General features: G+C 51.1%; 1 long non-coding RNA gene across 2 annotated transcripts; it reads right to left on the bottom strand.

The window, feature by feature from the left end:
- Nucleotides 1-1,763: 1,763 nt before the first annotated feature.
- LOC140604990 (uncharacterized) lies at nt 1,764-14,078 on the bottom strand. Of its 2 annotated transcripts, none has more exons than XR_012007773.1 (3): nt 12,250-14,078; nt 9,213-11,826; nt 1,764-3,542 (listed from the first exon to the last, which is right to left on the bottom strand). It is a non-coding gene; the product is annotated as an uncharacterized lncRNA (long non-coding RNA). The 2 variants fall into 2 exon arrangements; XR_012007772.1 differs by lacking the exon at nt 1,764-3,542 and adding an exon at nt 3,549-5,069.
- Between the last annotated feature and the right edge of the window lie 1,958 nt (nt 14,079-16,036).

The raw sequence follows: 16,036 nt of genomic DNA, 5'->3' as shown, positions 1-16,036 counted from the left end.
AAGGCATCTGGTCCTGTGGCTGCTGGAGGAGCCTTATCTGGGCTGTGTATGTGTGTACATACACATACATGCATATGTACACATATGCACATATGTATACACATACACACATGTATGCAATAGACATACACAAACATGTATACACGCATACATACACGTGCGTATATGCACACATGTGAACGTGTGTATGCATACATGTATGTATGAACACGTGTGCTTGCATTATACATATACACTCACGATACACACATGTATGCATACACGCATGCATATGTGTAAGCATACATACACGCGTGTACACATGTACACACATATACACATGCATAGAGAGTGAGAGACTGCTGAGCACACGGCACATAATGCTCCTCCCAGTGGATCCACCCAGTGTTCCTGGCTCCTCATGCTGTTGGAGGACTTCCCTCTTCTCTCCTCTCAAGCAGACTCTTCTCACCCGCAAGAGGTTTATATTTCTCAAATTTGAGGATAAGCTTAGGTTCCTTCTTTGATACTTTGTGTGGTACTGTGGGTGTTGCCCACCCCTCCTGACAGCCATCATCTTTCTGGATGAAAACGACCTGGTTTCCCCCAACCTCACCCAAGTCTCCCTGTCAGGCAGGTCACCCTTCCCCTGGGATACCAAGTCAGAATGTGCCAGAGGTCAACTTCAAGCTCATCTCAGGGGTCGGCTTTCTCCGTGGATTCACTTACCTCCCCAAGCCCATCTGTGTGGCCACCTCCAACCTTACAAAGTGAAAAAGAAGACTCTTGTACAAACACGGACACATCAAACATTTGTTCAACTGATTAGCTTGTGAACCAGCAAAACAGCAAAGCTGGTTCCAGGAGCAGTGGAGGGGCAGAGTGCTACATCCGGAAGCCAGGCGGACACTTAGAGGGTCTCCTGAGTTAGCGGCAAGTGATCACTGTCCTACAGGGAAATAGATCTGCAGCCTTTGGGGTCACCTCCACCAGACAGAAATCATTTGCCTCTCTACCGACAAAATAATCCACAAATTAACATGTAACTTCACAAAGCCTGGGCCCTAATCAATAATAAAGAGCAAATGAGATTCTGGTGCATTCCCCTGGATGATTAAGGATGACTTAGGGGCTTGGCTTGGTAGTCAGACAAAGAAGGACCGCACATCCTCCCGCGTCACACTGGAGCCTTGTGTGTGGCCGTTTGTTCTGGAGACCACCGGACACGAACGTCCTCACTCACGTGCCTGGGGCCTCAGTGGGGGAGGCCTGGAAGCATGGGGGCCGGCTGGACACCCCCTCCCCCTGTAGCTATCTTGGGCTCCGTCCCAGCATGGACCTGCAGGTGGTCAGACTTCACATGGATGCTGCTGTCAAGGGGGCACTGGGCGTGGGAAAACAGCTCTGGTTAATGATGGAGGAAGTTGCACGGCATCCGTCCCCCCACCCCAGGGAGGATTACAGGGCCACCCAGATGCAAGGGGGGGTGACAAACTCTTGCTCTCCATGGGAAGAGGGCAAAGAATGCTCTGGAAGTGTTCTGTGTGGCTGCCCTCACAACGACACCACACCCCATGCCCGCAGATCCCATTCTCAACTCCGGATCATGGATTGTGGTCCAAGGGCCCAGGACCCTCGAGTACATGGGTGCAAGGAACAAGATGTAAGCCCGGAGAACAGATTAACACAGACTTAAAATTACATGCTTACAGGGAATCTTTGGTTTTAACATATAAATTTTATTAATTTCCGGAGAAGGAAATGGAAGAAGATGCTGTGATGATCCTGTGCCCACAGCAAAGCTCCCAGCTGGGCAAGAACAGACTAGTAAAGGGGAGGTTTGGAGCCAACCATCCCGCAGGGAGCCTGTCACCTCGCCCCTGCTCACTCCCCGGGCTCCTGCCCACTGCGTGGCCCTCGGTGGCCTGGCCACCCCCCAGCTGAACGCAGAGCTGCAGTGGCCCCCGCATCCACCACGCCGCCCTCAGCGCCGGGAGAGGCCGGTGCTTAGCAGCGCAGGAACCCAGCTTCAGAGAGCTTGGCTGGTTTGCCTGCACCATCCTCCACCAGAAACGGTTGGAGGGCCGTCTCCACTTTCCCTGGAGAAATAAACACGGCCCAGAGGTGGGGGTGCAAGAGCCAAGTGATTTTCTTTGCTTCCGAGTCCATTCTGCATGGTCCCGGGGCTGAGGACTCACGGGTCTGTGGGCAGTGCAATGGCGTTGGGGCAAGTTCACGCCCAGTGTCTCGCCCACAGCCGCCCCCCATTTCTGCTCTGATAGGTCAGCACTGGCAAGGTCATGCAGCCTCGCGGAGGCAGCTGCTGGAACTTAGCAAGATGTTCGACGAGTCACAAAGGCCCAGTGGGAAGCGTGGAAACACGGGCACGGTCATATTCACGATCCCTGGAGGTGGAGGGTGAACCACGCACCACCTCTGCATACCGTGGGTTCACAACAAACAGTGACACTAACACTATGCCAGCATTTTTGTGTCCATGGTTCCGATCCGGGGCAATCATGTCACCCTGGGACGCGCGGCCAGGTCAGGGGATGCTTTGGGTTGTCACAACTGGGGGAGGGACCTGGGAGCCACCAAATATTCAGTGCACGGGCTGGCCCCCCCGCAGGGAGCAGCCCAGCCCCCAGTGCCTGCAGGGCCAAGGCTGAGGTTGAGAAAGCGGGAGTCCATGCCTTACCTGTTACTGACGCATTTCTTCACACTCTCATCACACCTTAAGTAACCCCAGGCTACACACTCAGGGAGTATCACAGTTATAGGAGTGACCTGGTGAGGCAGGCTGGCAGCAGAGTGCAGAAGGCTCTGGAATCAGTTAGGCTGGCTTATAATGGGCTGAATAATCACAACCCAAGTGGGAATAATCAGCTGAGGTGAGTGACAGCTGTCAACCCAGAGGGAGGACTCTGTTGCTCAGAACTCTGTCCTGTGCCAGAATTACATCAATAACCTGGACAAAGACTTGGGAGCAAAGTTAATGACATTTTCAAGTTGGACAGCTCTTGAAGAGATCCTAAAAATAAGGCTAGGACCACCAAGGTGGGAGTGTATAGGGACAAATGTGAAGTTCTGGACTTGGGGTCCAAGCAACGTAGGTCAGTCTGCCTAGACCATGCTCACAGGGAAGACTCCCTGCCTTCTTGTCGCTCACAAAGTGCTCAGGTTAGCTGCAAGTCAGATGAGAATCGCAGAGGTGACCGAGGGCACACAGCAGTACCTTCTGACTCTGGCACAGCTCCTTGCAGCATGTTTCCACTTTGTGTTGGCTTCTCTGACCAAGCCTCTGATGTGTGGAAGAGGAGTGCCAGGGATATCATTAAACTCATTTTATAGATGGGATTTAGAGAAGCCACATAACTCAGTATCACAAAGAGCTGGGTTTGAAAACTGGATGTTTTATTCCAAATCCTATGTTCTTCTAACTCTGCAAGAGCCCTGGAGAGGTTGTGCAGGATGGTTGAGGGAGCTCCCCCAGGGCCCAGTCTCTCACCAGGGTGGACCATGAGCCCTGTGGAGTTCAAATGGGAGGAAGATCCCTTAGGCACCTGGACAAGATAGAGAAAAGGAATCAGACTTTTTCACTCCAATAGCTAAGTACGATGGAGCGAGGGGCTTTCCATCCAGTGTACCCCATTTGTGTACAAAGGAAACAGATCATTTGAATGGAAGAGTTCCGGGGAATATTTTTCACATGACTCTTTCTTGGGGGAAGCTGCTAGAGGATGAGCTATAACTGACCACGAGATAACTAGGAAACTAGGAAAATTTACACAAAGGATAAGCGACAAGTATGTTTGAGCAAATTGGTCAGAAGTAGAGAAGGTGTTAGTGAAAGAATAGAACACAAATATCTTGTGTTTCAACAACGCAGGAGCCACAGAGCCAACAAGAGTCAAGGGGAGAGAGGATCATCAACCAATACGGACTTAAAATAATTCTTTGTTTCTTCATCAGAATCGCCGAGAGACGAGAGGTAACATTTAGGCTGACAGATGAATTAAGGAAGCACATAAACAGCTATAATAAATCACAAGTAGTAGGTGCTAAGAAAGGTAAGTTTTGATTAAAGCTGGGGTGTGGGAGAGCAGGAGGAGGAGGAGGAGGAAGAGAGAAGCCACTTTGTTGTTGCTTATGGCAGGGAGGCCCCGGACCCTGCCTAGGGACTGAGAGTGGTTCAGGCATTATAGTAAGGCATGGTTATAAATGACACGACTGGAATGCAAATAGAACCTTCTTAAACTTCAAAGTAGTTAACATTTAAGAGGTTTACAGCCACAGACCACATCGTAAAACATTGCTTAAGTACGTGTGTGTGTCTGAGGAAACAGATCGATAGATACATACACACATACACACATATATGTATTAGAAATCTCCTCTAGAGAGAAATAGGTAGGCATAGATATAGTCATATAATCTGTACCTATATATGCAGATAGATATACCTAGATATCACAGCACAAAATAACAGATTAGAATCAAATGCATTCATCTCACCAATAACTGTAAAAGGATTTAACTCATCTATCAAAATAAAAAAAAATTTCAAATTGGATCATTGCATTAGATATCTACTGCTATGTAACAAGTCACCCCAAATTTGGTGGTTGGAAACAGCAGTAGCTATATTTCGTGTCTCATAGTTTCTGAGGGTCAAATGTTCAGGGGAGGATTGACGGATGGATGCTTGTCTGCTCAGGGGACCGCCTGGGGCCGAGGGCTGGTCTGAAGGTTCAGCTGGGCCAGGAGGATCCACGCCCAACATGGCTCCCTCACGTGGCTGGTCAGGTGGGTCCTCTCCACAGGGGCCTCTCCATAGCTTGACTTGAGTGTCCTCACCAACATGGCATCTCACTTTTCCCAGAACGAACAATCCAGAGCCCGGAGCAGAAGCTGCAATGACTTCTATGACCTAGACTTAGAGTCATATACCATCATCTCTGCCATCTCTTCCATTGCTTGAGGAGACCAGCTCTGGTTGATGTGACAGGAACCCACCCAAGAGGCAGGAGACCAAGGGCTGAGAATCTCTGGATGCCACCTTGGAGCCTGGCTGTTCCCCAGCTCTGTGGCTGGATTCAAGAGATTCACCAAGACAGTTATTTTAAAAGGTTAAAAAATCAAAGTATAAGCAAAGGCATGCAAAAAAAAAAAAAAAAAAGCAAAGATCTCAGTCTTAATATGAGGCTGGTATTTTTTTCTTTTTTTTTAAGATTTATTTATTATTTATTTATTTGTTTATTTATTTATTTATGAGCGAGAGAGAGAGAGAGAGAGAGAGAGGCAGAGACACAGGAGGAAGAAGAAGCAGGCTCCATGCCGGGAGCCCGACGTGGGACTTGATCCCGGGTCTCCAGGATCGTGCCCTGGGCCAAAGGCAGGGGCTAAACCGCTGAGCCACCCAGGGATCCCTGACTGGTATTTTTTTCAATCAAAAAACATTAAGTGAGATAAACAAAGGCACATTGAATCCCTCAGCATTGCAGTTTATAATATAGATGTCACAGTTATAAATATTAATACATTAAATCTTATAAAAGAAAACAGAAATTACAGAAGAAACAGGGAAATAGGCAGACACACATGATTTATAGGAGATTTTGTTTCATCTGGTTGTGTTACCCTGCTCCCCTTTTCTTGCTTTCTTTTGGATTATTTGAATATATTTTTAGTATTCCATTTTAAAGGATCTCTTAGCTTTTTGGCTTATCTCTTTGTGTTATTCTGTTAGCAGTTTTCTAGAGATTGTGATAAACTTACCTGAATCTTGCAGTCTATCTAGAATGACTACCGTTTCAAGTGCACCACAGAACCCTTACCAGCACCCCGGTCCCTCATCCTCCTCTGTTCATGTGTCATGTTTACTAAATCCACATGATAAATGTACCCAGAAAATGCTAGAATATTTGCTCTCAACAGTTATACATATTTCACAGAATTGCAGAGGAGCCGAGGAGTGTATCACATCTACCTGGGAATTTCCCGTTTCTGTAGCTCTAACTCCATTCGCAGAAACTGGCCATGTTATAAATCACAAAATAACTTCAATTCATTTCAAAAAGGAGAAATAACGTAGAAAAGATGTTCTAACCACAGTGTAACAACACTAGAGGTTGCTACAATCACAAAACAAAACATAGGCCTGGAAGTTTTACAATTCCCTGTTGATCAATACTTGAGTCAGAGCGAAATTGAAAGCAAAATTACAGAATTTCTGGGAAATAGTAATAATTGAAATACTAGATAGAATTTGTGGAAATACAAACAGAGCAAAGTCACAGACTTGAATATTTATATCAGTAGAAAAAAAAGAAATTTAATTAATTCACCATCTTGCTCAAAAAGCTAGAGACAGTAAGCTATAATACACTCAAGTAAAGCAGAAAAAATACCCAGTAAAGAGAATAGAAAAAAAAAAGTTCTGAAATAGAATAACAGCTGAATTTATGAATAAATCAAAAATCTGGTTAATTTCTAATCAAAGAAAAAGTGAGAAAAAAATAGAACAGAAAACAAGGAATGAGAGGTGATATAACCCTCAGGCCCTGGGCTAGGTGCTTTCCCCATATGGTATCACAGTAGTCCCATGGGAATAGCTGTGAGTAGAGTTATTATTATTATTTTTTAAAGATTTTATTTATTCATGAAAGACACAGAGAGACAGGCAAAGACACAGGCAGAGGGAGAAGCAGGCTCCATGCAGAGAGCCCAATGTGGGACTCGATCCCAGGACCCCGGGATCACGACCTGAGCCAAAGGCAGACGCCCAACCACCTGGGCGTCCCTATTATTATTTTTATCCCCAGTTTACATGTGAGACAATGAGGACCCAAAAGGTCCTGTGGGTCCCCCAGCTGCCATGACAGGTGGACCCAGAGCACAACCCGAAGCTGTGAGGTCAGCTCAGTGCTTCCCCCTCCCCGGGACCAGGACCACTTGGTCGGAACGTGTTTACAAGCATCCGGTGGCGGACAACTCCTGACCATTCACCAGTCCAAGTACCCGGCCCTGCTTCTTTGTCATGCAGCAAAGCGGCTGACAAAAGGAGCCCAGAGAGGAGGACAAGATATATTCTAGTCTTAGGCGGTTTTCCACTTAGCTGGTCAAGATAGAGGAAACTGTGGTCTACAAAAAATTAAATACACTGGTGCCCTTTGACTTTTGTTGCCAGTCGCCCAGCGAGATTATGACAGGCCGTTCAATCAGCAGAATTGGAAACACTGGCCCTCCTTTTGGGAGATAAAATAGAGAGCTGCTTCACACCACGCCCCTAGTCAATTCCAGATGGATTGAAACCAAACACGAAATACAGGCTACAAAGATTAAAATCCTAAAGAGGAAAATGTACTATCATCTTGGAGTGGGGATAGAGACATAGTAAGTGTTTACAAATTAAGAAATGACCCAGAAGAAAAACGGACAAAAGATCCGAACGGGCAATTTCCAGAAGGGGGCAATGAAATCATTGTCCAATAAACTCAGGAAACACTGCTCAACCCTCTAAGGGTCAGTGTGTGGGAATTATAGGCGTGCAGGTTTACAAGTGCTCATGGCTAGCGCTGGCAGGAAGCCCGGGGGTCCACACACTGGCTCTGGGGGGACAGCCACAGCACCCTCCCAGGGCCTCGCTAAGAAAGCCCACAACAACTCCCATTCTGAAGGCCAGGAGTCCAAGATCAAGGTGTTGCAGCGTCAGGCTCCTTCCTGGGAGTGTCTGTGTCTCTGTGTGTCTCTCTCCCCTTAGGAGAACGCCAGTCATTGGATTTAGGGCCCCCCTAGTCCACCGTGACCTCATTTTAACTCGGTTACATCTACAAAAACCCCATTTCCAAATGAGGTCGCCTTCAGAGGCATCGGGCAGGTGTGAGTTTTGAGGGGAGGCCATTTGACCCAGAATAGCACCTTAGCAACACCTTTGTAATGTAAATGTGTCTGCTCTTGCCTTAAACCCTTCCCGTAACTGTGTATGTGCCCTACACACACACTAGGCTCCCATCCGAGACACGTGGGAGCAGGTGCGCTGCAGCCTGCCTGGCGCTACCACCAGTGCCCGGAGCCAGGCCCGGGGGCCATCCACATCCGGAGGCATTAGCAATCCCCTCAGCCCTACCTCGGAACCCGCTCACTCCCACCCTCCGCTGTCACCCCCGCGCCCACTCCCCCCCGCCCAGGCCGCACACTGACACCTCTGGCACAGTCTGTGGCTGAAGCTTCCTCCTTGGCCCCACGCTTCCCGAAGGTTCCGACCAACAGATGATTTTGTCTCTCACTGCGAATCAGATGACACCAGTCCCAGCCTCAAACTCTTCCCTGATGTCTGTTATGGCTGGAATGTACATGTCCCCCTAGGCGTCCTCTGTCCAAGCCCTAATCCCCAGCCTGGCTGTATTTGGACCCAGGAAGTAGTTAGGGGTCCAGGAGGCCATGAGGTGGGGCCGATCCGATAGGGTTAGTGTCCTGGTGGGAGACACACCCGAGAGCCGGCACTCTTTGCCTTCACCGCACACCTGGGAGGGGCCACGTGAGGGCCCGGGGGCGGGGGCGGGGGGAGAAGGTGTCCACCTGCAAGCCGGGGGCGTCCTCAGGGTCTCTCATCAGCCTGCATCTTGACCTGGGGCCGCCAGCCTCCAGTGCTACCCAAAGACGTGAGGATTTCTGTTGTTTGTACCCCCAACCTGTGGTATTTGGGCATGTGGCCTGAGCTGCTCAAAACAGCTCTGTCTCCTGTGGAATAACACGCAGGAGCTCTGCCCTGGTCACCCCCTGGCACGTGGTCCCCATGCAGGCCAGGCCTGCTCCCACCCCAGGACCCACCCCAGGACCCACCCCGGCTCTGCCCTCCACTGTGGGCTCCCCCCACTGACCCAACGTCAGCAGGCAGCCCTCCCTTGATCACAGGGTTTATTTTTTTAATATTTTATTTATTAATTTGACAGAGAGGGAGAGCACAAGCAGGGGTGTGGGCAGAGGGCGGGGAGCTGACTCTATCCCAGGACCCTGAGATCATGACCTGAGCCGAAGGCAGATGCTTCACCAGGTGCCCTCTTGAACATGGAGTTTAAAATAGGCCCTCGATTCCTGCTCATCTGCTGTTTTCCCCCCATCGGATCTATCCCCACCTAAACTCAGCTCCCCCGAGCCCTCCGCTCGCCTGCTTGGATGTGTGGCCCCCACCGGAGGGAAGCTCGGGGAGCACAGGCCCCCGCCTCACTCACAATGTCCGGGACGTGGTGGGAGCTCCGAAATCAGAGTCAGTGACGCTCAGCGACAGAGACAGATACTTAGGAACACGCGTGACATTCTTATGCAGAAAGCCATCGCGGTGGCGAGGTCCAGGGCCCCGGGGGGCTTCGAGGTTCTCCCGGGGCGGGGGAGCCAGGAGCTCAAAGCTATTTTCATAACAGGAACATGGTATTTCCCCTTTTCTGCCTCATTTCCAGTGGCTACAGGATATTGCCGCGGGCAGCAGGCAGATGCAGACAGGAGGATCCAGCCGTCAACCGCCGTATAAGGCAGTGCCAGTCTTCTTGATAAAAGCCTCTGTTTGGGAATAGTTATTTTTCGTACAAACATGTTACATATATTAACCTGTGATGGGTTTATTTTTATTTTAAAGTGAGTTCGTTTATCTTAATTTCTTGGTTTTAATTTCTGCTGTGGTAAATGTCGGCAGATGTAATCCAGCTCAATGAAAACTCTCTGGGGTCCTCCGTGATTTTTAAGAGTGCGTGGGGGTTCTGAGACCAAGCTTGAGAGCTGCAGCCACTGACCCCGTCCAGCCATGGGCGAGATCCCAGTTGGTCTGTTTTACCCCTGTTGTCTTGTCCCATTCAACAGACAAGTCATAGGTCAGCGTGCGTAGCACAAGCCTTTTACGTAAAGTTGAAGAAACTGTAATAACCATTTGTTTAGCTGTATTTCTGCATGCATGCGTCCTCACAGCAAATTGGCCATGGTTGGCCATGGCCATATGAGGCTGACTTCCAGGAGGGGAGCAGAGGAGGAAGGATTCACTTTATCCTAGGTGTACCTGTACTGTGTGCATCTTTGTATGATGGGATTTATTCCTTTATGACACAGACTCTTTTTTTTTTAATTTTTATGTATTTATTTTTTTGAGTAGGCTCTATAACCAACCAGGAGTCCAGCATGGGGATAGAACTCATGGTCCTGAGATCACGACCTGAATTGAGATCAAGAGTCAGACACTCAACCGATGGACCCACCCAGGTGCCCCTGGACCCCCTTTTTTTAAAAAAAAGAATGGAGGGGAAGTGAGAGTCTCAGGGGCACGGAAGCCCAGCACAGCAGGCCGAAGTCCCAGACCGGGAGGCGGGCCGCCTGAAGCTTTGGGAGGCCTCCTGTCTGGGAGCCCGACACACGGCGACGAGAGCAATACCAAGGCCAGGCTGCACACTGGCGACGCTGACCCAGTAGGTGGGGGTCCTGGGCCCGAATGCGGCAGCTCTGAGGGCACCTGCTGCACACAGACGTTGGAGAGCTCGGAGCGTGGCTGGAGACTTGGGATGTGACCCAGTCATGGGCGAACCAGAAATGTGCACGGTGTGGCCTCTGGGGCAAGGCCACATCTGTCAGGATGGCAGGCGCAGTCTTGGGTCACAGAGCACCCCCTGTGTACTGGGGCTTCACTGACACTGTAAGGGCTCCAGGAGGTGCACCTATGGGAGCAGGCTCACAGCGGGGGGGTGTGCCTGCAGCATCCTGGGGTCATCCTAGGCCAACTAATGCAGCCCCTCTGGTGGCCGATGTGCTGGACCTACAGCCAGAAACCATGTGTGGCCTTGAGAGCGGTGCCCTGGGGCTCGGAGCTTCGGGCTCGGGTCTGCCCCAGGCAGGTGGGGATGGAGCGGGGCCGGCGGTGACAGCGTCAGCCTCTTCCCGTCACAGTGGGGACTTTGTGCACGGGACCGCAGATTCAGTTTACTTCTCTTTCCCGAGCATCTCTTCTCAAGCCCCTACGCCGTCCACAGCTTCTCTTTCTGAGCGGACATCAGCACTGCTGTGATCCCAGCTGACGCTGCTTCGCTGTGGCTGAGGAGCCGGGGTGGGGGGGCAGGTGTGACACGCGGCAGCACCTCAGGCCCCCCAGCGCACCGGGCCACCGAGAGAGACACACGTGCCAAGGCCTGGGGCAGCGCCTTGCTCGCCTCGCGGTGCACAGCACATGCAGCCCGCTGTCGCCGGCCGGCCCTGGCTGGCAGGTGCAGCCTCGGTGCCGTTCTAGCTTCTACCTTTCCTCAGGTGGACTCTCAGCGAAAAGCCTAAGCCATGAGTTTCCTGGTTTGCTCTGCATGGGTGGTGCAGGTTTCGAATTCTGACTCTTTCTGGTGAGTGGGGACCCAGGGCCAGCCCTCACTGCTGGTGCCTCAAGGAATCTCTCACCACATCGCTCCTGATGAAGACGTCGGGAGTCTGCAGTTAAAGTGCTGGAAGAGCACACATGGCCCAACTTCAATTTCAGGCTGTATTGTCCCTTGAGGTAAATATTGATTTGGTATTTAAGTTCCATCAATATTTACCTCTTAAGTCAATAAAGCTTGATGTTTATCTCCATTGACACTGGTATCTGCTTAGACTTTATTCACACTTCCAGCCTGTAATCAAGGCTTCTGGAGAAGCAAATGGGTATCATGGGCCAGGACTCCGGGGTGACCCAGGATGACCCAGGGTGACCCGGGATGAGGCTCCCCCTGGGCTGTGCTGCCCTGCGTGGTGTCCAGGTCCCTCACCCCGACCTTGATGGCTCCATCGTCATGTAGTCAGAAGGACGGCACAGGCCGTTTGCCTCAGGTCAATGAATGGCAGCACCTGGAAAACGAAACACGGTCTTTCCATCTGGACAGACAAAAAATATTTGCGCTGATTGTGGCTGGTTCGGCTCCGAAGCAGATTTCTGGGGAGAGTTGGGAAAACAATCAGATGAGGGCTCTGGTTTCCAAAGGTGGGGTGGCGTGGGGGAACAGGAAGGTCTCTGAGCCCTGCACCTGCACACGCTGTGCTCAGGGATGGAGGGCCCAGCACCAACCCCACCAGCGGCAAAGGGCCCCGGGAGGAGTTCCCAGGCCACATGGTAGTTGGGGAGAGTGGGAGGTGGGCCAGGCCACATGTCTCCACCTACTGAGGACAGAGATGCTGCTGGGATGGGCTCTCCCGTCACTTTCGTGCTGTGCATTCGTTACTAGCCAGCAGGTGCTCTGCGCCCTCTGCCCTGTGCGCCGGAAGGGGACAGACCTGGATAGCCTTCAGCAGGTGTGGCAGTCAACTTCACGCATCACGTGGCCAAGCCTCAGGTGCCCAGATGTTTGGTCAGACAGTGCTCCGGGTGTCCTCCACAAGGGTGTTTCAGGACGAGATGAGCGTCTGAATCTGCACACTGAGAAAAGCAGGTTGCCTTCCCCCTGGGGCAGGTGGGCCTCACCGATCAGCGGGAGGTGTGGATGGAACAGAGCGGGTGGGGGAGCATCTGCCCTCTGCCTGTTTCCGAACTGGGACGTCGGCCTGGGACATCTTACCCGGTGGTTCCCCTGGCTCTCAGCTTGCACAGTGCAGCTCCTTTTTTATTTTTTTAAAGATTTTATTTATTTATTCATGAGAGACACACAGAGAGAGGCAGAGACACAGGCAGAGGGAGAAGCAGGCTACCTGCAGGGAGCCCGACATGGGACTCGATCCCGAGACTCTAGGAACACACCCCGGGCTGAAGGCTGTGTTAAACCGCTGAGCCACCTGGGCTGCCCACACAGTGCAACTCCTGGGACTTGCCAGCCTCTGCCGTCACATGAGCCCACACTCCACCGTGCACACATGTCTATGTTTATATCTCCTCTGAGCTCTGTTTCTTCAGAGCAGCCCAGCTGATGCTCCGGGCGCCGTAGCAGGCCCTGGGGTGAGCTGTGCTGCACTCACGGATCTGAAGCCTGTGGCTCCCATGGCCTCTGGCCCTGCATTGGCAGGGACACGACAGGGACATCTCCTGGCCGCCAAAGGACTGACCAGGGTGAGGTCCTGGTGTTCTCAGATGGCTGGACTGTGTCTAGGGGTGATGAGGCAATAAACTCTCTGCAGCGTTTAGTCTTTGGCCACGGGCACCAGATGCGGGACCCAGCACCAGGTGCAGGACCCAGGGCCGGATGCATGGGTGAACGTGGCATAGGAAGCTGTCTCTGCCGTCACCGCCAGGGCCCTTAGGAGACCTGGCCAGAGGTGCAGGTGTGCAGTTAGGTCAGCCTGGGGGCAAAAGGCAGTGGGCTGAGGACGTGGGCTCCCGAGCTCGGGAGATTGAAAGAGCTTGACAGAAATGTAAATATAGCTATTTCCCGTAAAATGTTCACATGAAAACAGAAAGGACATATCATCCTCATTTTTAAATGAATAATAATATCATTATTTTTAAATGAATTACTAAATATTGTTAAATGTTCTCGGTTTTATTTTCCAGTACAGGAGAGTTCTAATCAGTCATTTCTAATGCGGAAAAAATATCAACAGGTGTAATCCCCAGGAACAACTGTCCCTTGGGTCCTCAACACTGCTGAGAGTGCAAAGAGGTCCTGGCACGCTCAGGATGGTGGCTTGGCCCCCGCTGCCCACACCACCACACTGTGTTCCCTGTCACCTGCCACCCCGGCCTCTCAGATGACCGAGAGAACAGCAAACACATCGGGCTTTCCATTTCCCAGGCTCTGCGCTGAGCCCTTTGCAAATATTAACTCACTTGATCCTTGTGTAATGCCATGAGGTGAGTACAGCTTATTACCTCCCATTTACAGGGGCAGCAGAGCAGGTGACGGCACTTGCTCTTGGCCACACGTATGGGAACGGGCAGAGCTGGGACAGCTGCTGGGCTGTGCTGTCTCCCACACCAAATTATCAGCCACGGATGCTCACGGAGCTGCATCCTCTCAAAGTACACTCGTGTTTCAACAGCCGTCTTTGGGGATCCCTGGGTGGCTCTGCCCTTAAGTGTCTGCCTTTGGCCTGGGGTGTGATCTAGAGTCCTGGGATCGAGTCCCACATGGGGCTCCCTGCATAGAGCCTGCTTCTCCCTCTGCCTGTGTCTCTGCCTCTCTCTGTGTGTCTCTCATGAATAGATAAATAAAATATTTAAATAAATAAATAGATAGATAGATAGATAGATAAATAAATAAATAAATAAATAAATAAATAAATAAGAGCCATCTTTGATGCCTGGCCCTGCGGTTCGTAGTCACAGGTGAGGTGACCACCTGTGGCCGAGAGACGTGTGCTGTGTGGTGTGTGTTCGGCAGGTACCCTAGCAGGGCTGCCCTCACCAATATGCTGCCCTGGGGGGGACAGACAGAAACTTACTTCCGCACGGTCTGAAGCCTGAAGTCTGGGGTCAGGGTGCAGGCAGGGCCGGCTCCCCCTGAGGCCTCTCCCGCTGCTGCACAGACATCCAAACCTCTCCTGCACATGAGCACAGCCCTCCTAATCCGCTGCACGTCATCTTAAGCACGTGCCTGCAAAGATCTTCTGTCCAAATTAGGGCACATTTGGAGGTAGCCGAGGTGAGGACGTCCCCATGGCTCGGTGCCTAATGGGATCTGATGCCCTGGCTGCACTCCCATGCATCCCCCTATGAAGAGAGTCTGGTTGAGACCCAGACAGCGTCCCCTTAAGGCCACCTGTGGGCCAGGCTCTGGGAGGGGAGCAAGCAGTGCTCAGTACCAGGTTCACTCTGTGTGTCCCAGGCTGGCCATGGGGGGACTTGAAGCTTGGTCCCAGAGGAGGCCACGTAGTGAGGCGGCCGTGGCAGCAAGGAGGGTAAACGAAGGCTGTTTCTGCTTTAATCCCTGGTCCTGCCTGTGTGGACATGCCAACATGGTTTCCCCAAGGGCCACACCTCAGGCCAGGCACCCCTGGGTGGGGTCTGTCTCTCCCCCAATGACTCCCTACAGTCGTTTGTGTAGAGCAGGGCTCATATTCCCACCTGCCGGGGGTAAACTGAGGCAAAAATGAACTGACTCAGCAGAGGCTGTATCACTGTGTCCCAGGAAAGCCAGGTTGGGGAAGACAACCTCTGAATTCTGGGCCAGCACTCGGTGGGTTCACGAGGGAGACCCCAGTGCCTTCCACAAAAGCTGTCCTGCAGACTTAGGGTAACATCACATGCACATTTACAGAAGGGAGAGGTAGGGGTGGATAACTGGCTAGTCAGCAGGCCTCCCTGGGCAGCTCATGTTCGGCCAGAGGGCACGGGGGCTGCTGGGTGCCAGGGCCCTCGCCTGCATGTCCTTCCTCTTTCCTGACACGCCTCCCGAGGGCCCATCGTGTTTGTTCCTAAAACTTATCACAGTGTGCAATTTGATTACACAATACATCAACTGTGGCCGTTGGAATGAAAAAGAAAGGATTCTGTGTCTATGAAAACTGAGTCGAATGACTAGAAAGATTTCATAATGAGCTTGCCTTAAGAAAGTTGCCATTATGTGAGCCGTGGACAGGACACTTGTAGAAAGTAGGGAAAGCCATCTGCCTTTGGCTCAGGTCGTGACCTCAGGGTCCTGGGATCAAGCCCTCCCTACTCAGCCGAGTCTGCTTCTCCCTCTGCCTCTGCTTGCTGCTCCCCTGTTTGTACTCTCTCTCAAATAATAAGTAAAATATTTTTTAAAGAAAATCTTTAAAAATAAAAGAAAATAGGAAAAATCATGAAAATGTAGAACACATACTAAGATTACCTTACCTCTTTTGTTCTCAATTTTTTGTATTTTTAAAATTTTCTTATCAAGGTAAAAAAAAAAGCCAAAAATTAATCTTATTTGTATAGCTTGTGTAACTATCATGTGATTCAGGATGGAGAACATTCCAGAACCCCTGGAAGTTCTCCAGTGCCTTTATCAGTGAGTTTGTCTCACTTGGTTATTATTTGTATGCGTCCTGCTTTCAGGAGACCCAAAGCAGAAATCCCAACTGTGACCGCAGGTGTGGTTTGCAGCAGAAAGGACCCCCCAGTTCTTGGCAATGACCCATACTCTAAGAGAAGGCCATGGCACTACCC

Source organism: Canis lupus, chromosome 15 (assembly GCF_048164855.1).
Source record: "Canis lupus baileyi chromosome 15, mCanLup2.hap1, whole genome shotgun sequence".
Lineage (NCBI taxonomy): Eukaryota > Metazoa > Chordata > Mammalia > Carnivora > Canidae > Canis > Canis lupus.
The sequence above is the reverse complement of the archived record's forward strand: the minus strand, read 5'-3'. Positions and strand labels throughout refer to the sequence as shown.